This window comes from Pteropus vampyrus, unplaced genomic scaffold (genome assembly GCF_000151845.1).
Source record: "Pteropus vampyrus isolate Shadow unplaced genomic scaffold, Pvam_2.0 Scaffold186, whole genome shotgun sequence".
Lineage (NCBI taxonomy): Eukaryota > Metazoa > Chordata > Mammalia > Chiroptera > Pteropodidae > Pteropus > Pteropus vampyrus.
This window is the reverse complement of record NW_011888967.1, coordinates 1,192,372-1,198,672: the sequence shown is the minus strand read 5'-3', so window position 1 is coordinate 1,198,672 and position 6,301 is coordinate 1,192,372. Positions and strand designations below refer to the sequence as shown.

Below are 6,301 nucleotides of genomic sequence, written 5' to 3'. Positions count from 1 at the left end.
CCTGAATGTCATCTCTGCCAAGTTGTCACTTTGCTGCTCCTCAGACACTACTGGTGACCTGGAACTTGGTGCCACAGGAGGCAGCCTAGTCCATTTTTAGATATCTCTAATTGTCACCCAGTTCTTCCATATTTTGAGCAAAAATAATTTATCTCCCTAACTTCACTTTCTTGTCCTAGTTCTGTTTTCTGGAGCTCCACCAAATAAGACTTTTCTTTCTTTTGGTGGACAAATATTTAAGTATATGAAGATATAAGGGATTTTAGAACAGTATTCCACCATACCTCAACCTTCTTTTCCTACTTGCAGCAGGAATGCAGGGTTTTATTCTTTAAATGTGACAGTACTTTGCAGTCATTTATGCAAGCAGTTTACTATTTGTGCCTATAATCCAGAAGGACATATGAAATATTAGCTTTGTTTTAGGGTTTGTTAGATTGGAATGGTTACCATACTTCTGTGCAGTCTTCATAGTTTATTATTCAACTCTTTTCATTCAGCACACTAATTTTGTACATGGCCTTGGTCAGGCCCTTGTGTTAAACTAAGACAAATTATTTATTTCTTCACAACTTAAAAACAAGAAAGGAACACATGTGAAAAAATACTTTTGTGAAGATGGAAGGCTAAGATGTAGAGAACAAGAATCTGAGGTAGTTTTGGGTGTCATAAGAGAAGACTGTGATGAGGATCCTGGTGTGGATCCCCTGGGTGAAGAATGATGAGAGACTTTTAAGGATAAATTGGCTGGTGAGGGAATAGCAGACTAGGCAAAACTTTGGCAACGACTTAAGATATTTCTGGTTTCATGTGAGGAAGGATAAAGATTACAGAGTATATACAGATCAATATTATTTTTGTTAAATTAGGCACAATAGCTGGTTATGGAAGCTGTGAGTTTGGCAGCTGTTTGTGTAATATTACATTCTTGTTAGGAATTTTCAGGAGGCCCAGAGCCTCTGTGCTTCAGCAAAACACTTGAATTTAAAAAAGCATATTCCATCTTTAGGAAACCTTATTACTGGAACTGACTCCCCTTTGCTTGGGGAGAGGGCTCTTTCCCTTCCTCTGGTGTGTCTCACTGTTGTGTATTGGAAGGTAAATTGACCAGATTTTTGACCTGTGTTGGCCTCTTACTAGTCACGTGATTATGGGGAAGACTCTTCCTTCCTCTTTGAGACCTCAATTTCCTCATCTGTAAAGTGAGGGAGTTAGACTAAGTTTCTTTCCATCTCTGAGAATTATAAGGCCTACTTTCTTATTTTGATGTAGTCATTTCCTGATATATAAAGGCCTAGCATGGACATAAAAGGCCCATTTTTCTTGTGACATCTGTGATGTTATAGATTGTCATTGGTTGAAATTCTTCATTCCCTTTGCAGGGGGATTATATATTCATACCCTTGTCAGGCTTAGGATAGGAAAACTATACTTTTCAGCTTTTTGACTTTAAGCTCGGTCATGTGACTTGCTTTGACCAATAGGGTGTTAGCAGATGTGACACCAGCAAAGGTTTGAAATATCCTTGTGCATGTGTTAGGTAGTGGTCCAAGAAAGATGAGGGGAACCGAACCTAAACACAGACCAGGCCTAGACGCAACCCAAAGCTTAGAGCCCAGCCTACATCAGTTGAATCCCAGCAGGTGCATAAATGAAAAATAAATGTTTTATGTGTTTTGCCATTAAGATTGTGTAGTTGTTTGTTTTGCAAAATTAATTAATCATGAAAGGAAGACATACTTATGTATATAACCTGACCCAAATCTTTGTTCTCAATGGGCATCATGCACTCATTCATTTAAAATCTTGCTAGATGTTTTTATTCTGTCTTTTATTTACATTTATATTCTATGTTTTAGTTTTGTATATTTTAGTCAAGGCCTTAATGACCTCTATGGCTGTTTAGTTTGATTTGATTTTGTTTCACAGAGATGTCAGTCATTAAGGTAAAGATGTTTTTGTCATTTGTTATATTTATTAATGGAACCCCAGAACTCAGAGCTGAAATGATTCTTATTATTCTGGTCAGCTACCTGAATGCAGAATTTGGGTTTAAATGCACACGAGGAGTCACAGCCTTTGAACTGTGGACTCCTTGCTACCAATACTGACTCGTGGTTCTCGGCCACAAACTTCATCTGCAATGCTTAAATACCTGTGGTTTATTCACTGCCACCCAACAGAAGGGAAGGACTGCAGCACAGGAGAAGTGGTGTCAACAGTCTTTGGGGGTTTAAGAGTCTTGAGAATTAACTGGTTAATTTCTACCATGCTGTGTTCCAAAATTAATCTGGTTTCTGTCTGTCATGCACTGTTATATGGTTATTTAAGACACAGCATTTATCCTCCACAATTAGACTTTCCCCTATTCTTCCATTATAAGATCAAACAAAGTGATAGCCTGTTTATAACCTCAAATGCTATGAGCTGAGATGCCCATTGGCCCCAAATGTACTCACTGTTCTGCCCAACTGTTACTAGGTCCTTTGGAATTTGATAGATTCACACCATGTATCCAACACATCCTTATGTTTGCTTGGGAATGTGAATAAAATTTAAAATAATCCCATGTAACTTGAAGAAAGAAATCCCATGCTGTGGTCATGTGTAGTTCTTTTAGAAGAGCTGAGTCTCATTGGATCTATCATGTTATCTGGTAAGTTTCCCTTGTTAATATTCCACCAACTTTCCATGCTTGAGCTCAGAACATTTGGTCTATAAGCTCTTTATAGTAGAGGTGACAAAAAATAATTGGGGATAGAAGGGACTATAAGTCGAAACTAAGCAAGGAAAAAGTATTTCAGTCAAACACAGGTTTTGAGCTTGTGTTTTCTTTGATAATAAGACAGAGACTTCCATTCTGTAGGTACTGGTGGTGTATGTCTCCCAGGAATAACACTACATTCTTGCCTATCTTTGTAACAGTTCGAGGTAGAAGCAGGAGAGGAGACTCGCTTAATCCTTCTCAAGGGGCACAGGAATATTTGCCCAGATCATCTGGGAAACCATGCATATTGAATGTGACTCTTCTAATACCACCTGTTATTGGAATGTCACAGCAAATGTTTTAGTCAAATAATTCAACAAAAATAGAAAAACTGGCCTAGTGGAAATAAGGTTATAGCATGGAATCTACAAAATTTGTTTTACAATTTATTAAGCACCCTTGCATTCATTATTGCATTTATTTCTTAAAACAGTCTTATGAGTATAGTTATTATATTCACATATCAAATATCATATTTTAGATATATCTTGCAGATCATCTTCACTTCATGTCTATATATCTTTTCTGCCTCAGATCAGAAGCTACTTAGAGGACAAAGCTTTAGATTTTAAACTTTTTGATATCCCCATACAGTCCTCATAAACATATGATTTTAGCTCAAAGTTCAAGGACTTTGCCAAATACCCTACAGGTGGTGAATTGCAGACTCAGAGACTCAAGTAGTTTTAAAAGCTAATATTCTTTCTACCATGACTACTGCTTCCCTATTATCCTTATAAACTCTTATAAACTTATTGCATTCTGCTTAGTATTTTATATTTTTTGTATGTTATATTATGCTATCTCATTTATATTGTATTCATATTATAGCCATCTTAGTAATTTGACCCGAAGATGCTAGTAGTGTTCCGTTTACTCCCTCAGTGGACACTAGCTGAGTATATAAAGAAAACAAAGTAAGATTTCGCACCCTTAAACTCTTCCTATCAGGATGGGAAAATTGGGCATATAGACAAGGAGTAGAGAAGATTTCCTATTAATTCTGATGTGTGCCATCTTTTGGCCTGAAATGTTACGTTAGATAGGAGTCTCAATATTATTATGCAACTATGACCAAAATAAGATTCCCTTGTCTTCTCCTTCCAACTTCCCCCAAACCAGGGTTTTCAGGGTACCACCCTGCATGCTTTTCCAAGCTCCTAGCCATTGTGTTGTGGGGGGCTGAGTGAAGTACCCCTTAAATACAAACCATTTTGCCTATGAAGTCCTTTCTCTAAATTCTGCAAAGGAAAACAGTGAGAAAGTTTTTCTAATCTTTTGGCTGTCATTCCTCTCCTAAGTGGGGAACTAAATCATTCTAAATCGTGTATAAAATTAATTACGATTGGAAAAATGTTGTCAAGCTTGTGGATTCCCAGGGAAAGGGGGATGGGATGATTTTTGCCTTGCAGCCACAGACACATTTTTCTGTAAATGTGTTTAGAAAGTACTCATGAATTGTTTTTGTTTTCACTCCCCAGCATAGCCTTGGTGTAGGACTTAACTTGGTTTATATTTCCCTTTAAATAACGTAGCTACAAATGCTGATAGATCTCACTCCACGGCAATGCTGCATATGAGATCCTGATATCAGAGAACATCTAATGAAGTCTATTTACCTTTATTTTAAAAAAATCATTTCATGGCCTTTTAAATAGCAACTTTTCTTAATGTATTTAAGCCTTCTCTGAAAGAGAGAGAGAAGTGCTATGGAGGAATTATCCATAATTATGTGTCACTTATTAATCTGTCAATTATCTGTGAACAAACAAATTTAAGAATTAGGAGTCATTGTCAACAAAATATTATGTGAAAAAGAAGTGATGTCATGTCTGAAAATATATATGTCCAGCATGATATATGATTCAATTTATTATCATTTGATTTATACCTAACATCTCAAAAAAACCTATCACATATACAAACCTACTGATAAAGGTATAGACTTTTGGGATTGGAAAATACTATGGAAAAATCACTACACTTAAAGAATATTTAACGTTATAGAAATGAGAACAGCGAATTTTCAATCTGTGCTTCTCACTATGTCAGGTCTTATACATAAAGGATGTAGTATGGTTCAGTGGTTATGAGTCTGGGCTCTGAGCCAGCCTGCTTGGTTTGTGTTCTACTTTTGCTCCTTTTACTAGTTGTGTGACTTTGGTCAACTTGCTTAACTCCCCTTGTCTTGGTAAAATAGAGATCCCATTAATATTTATCCCAGGCTTGGTAAAGGAGGGCTGGGCAGTGGAGAATGCCATAAATCTAGCACCATAAGACAGGACAGTTAACATGCTGTCACCAGCATCTTCTATACAACCCACTGCCACTATCTTGGAGCTCTCAAAACTACTGTGAATAAATTCTCAATTGTCCCTTTGTCTTTGCATTATTTTCAAGATTCGGAGTCCCAAATGGGAACATTTGATTGAACAAGCCTAGGTCATATGCCTAAACTATAGTGATTAGTGGGTAAGAGCAAGATTCCTGGGCTCTTTTGGCTTCTGTAGTGAAAAGTATGGCTTACTTTCTACCATTACTTGTCTGCATTAGATGGGCACTCAGATGCTGAGTAGCCTTCCTCCCCTCAAAAAAAGACAAATATCAAAAAAAAAAAAAAAGATGTGGTTCCATAGTGTAGCGGTTAGCACATCTGGTTTACATGCAGAAGGTCCTGGGTTCACAACCCAGTGGATCCATAGCCCATAGTCTATGGCCATGCCATCCTGAACAAGCCCAAGGTCTGATCTTGGAAGCTAAGCAGGGTCGGGCCTGGTTAGTACTTGGATGGGAGACCACCCAGGGAGACCAGGTGCTGTAGGCATAAATAATAATAATAAAAAGATCCTTTTTGTATTTTTCTGATTGCAGTGTTATTTTTTTTATTTATTAGAGCACTTTTTACATTTGGGATATTAATACTTTGCCATATTTGTTGCGTATATTTTTCCTTCCTTTGTTTTTCAAAATCATGTAGCAAAATAACCTTTTAAGAAGAATTACGCAAACCAGTTCTTTCCTGCAGAATCCGATACTATCGATATAGCATTGTTTCTTAATCAAACAAATCCTGCTGTCCTAAACACAGTCAATTTAACTAGGAGTCTAAGTACGGAGGAAGGTGGTTTATTACACTGAGACATCTTTGCCTATTCTCCACCTAACAAGGTTAGTTCATATAGAGGGATAGAACGTTCACCAAAATTCCTTTGGGGGAAGTTAAAAACATTAGTTGGACATAAGAAGATGGGTCATTTAAGCTTGCGTTGCAGTCTCTCATGTTAAATTTATCTCCCTAAATCTCTGGAAGCCTGCCGCATACCCAGGATTGGAAGAACTAGGGATCTAGGATAGCTGTGTGGCTAATGAGAGATTTCTTATTGGAGCCCACATTCTTATGCATCTTTGCAATAAATCTTTATAATGAAGATGGTTTTGAGTGAGAGTTTTTTCCCTAGTGTAGTTTAGGACTTTCGTCATTATAAACCTCTTACTACTTAAATTATCAAAAGGAATGGTGATATAACATGAATA

General features: G+C 37.1%; 1 pseudogene; it reads left to right on the top strand.

Moving 5' to 3' along the window:
- Positions 1-5,475: 5,475 nt before the first annotated feature.
- On the top strand, positions 5,476-5,591 carry LOC111746415 (annotated as a pseudogene).
- Positions 5,592-6,301: the final 710 nt, after the last annotated feature.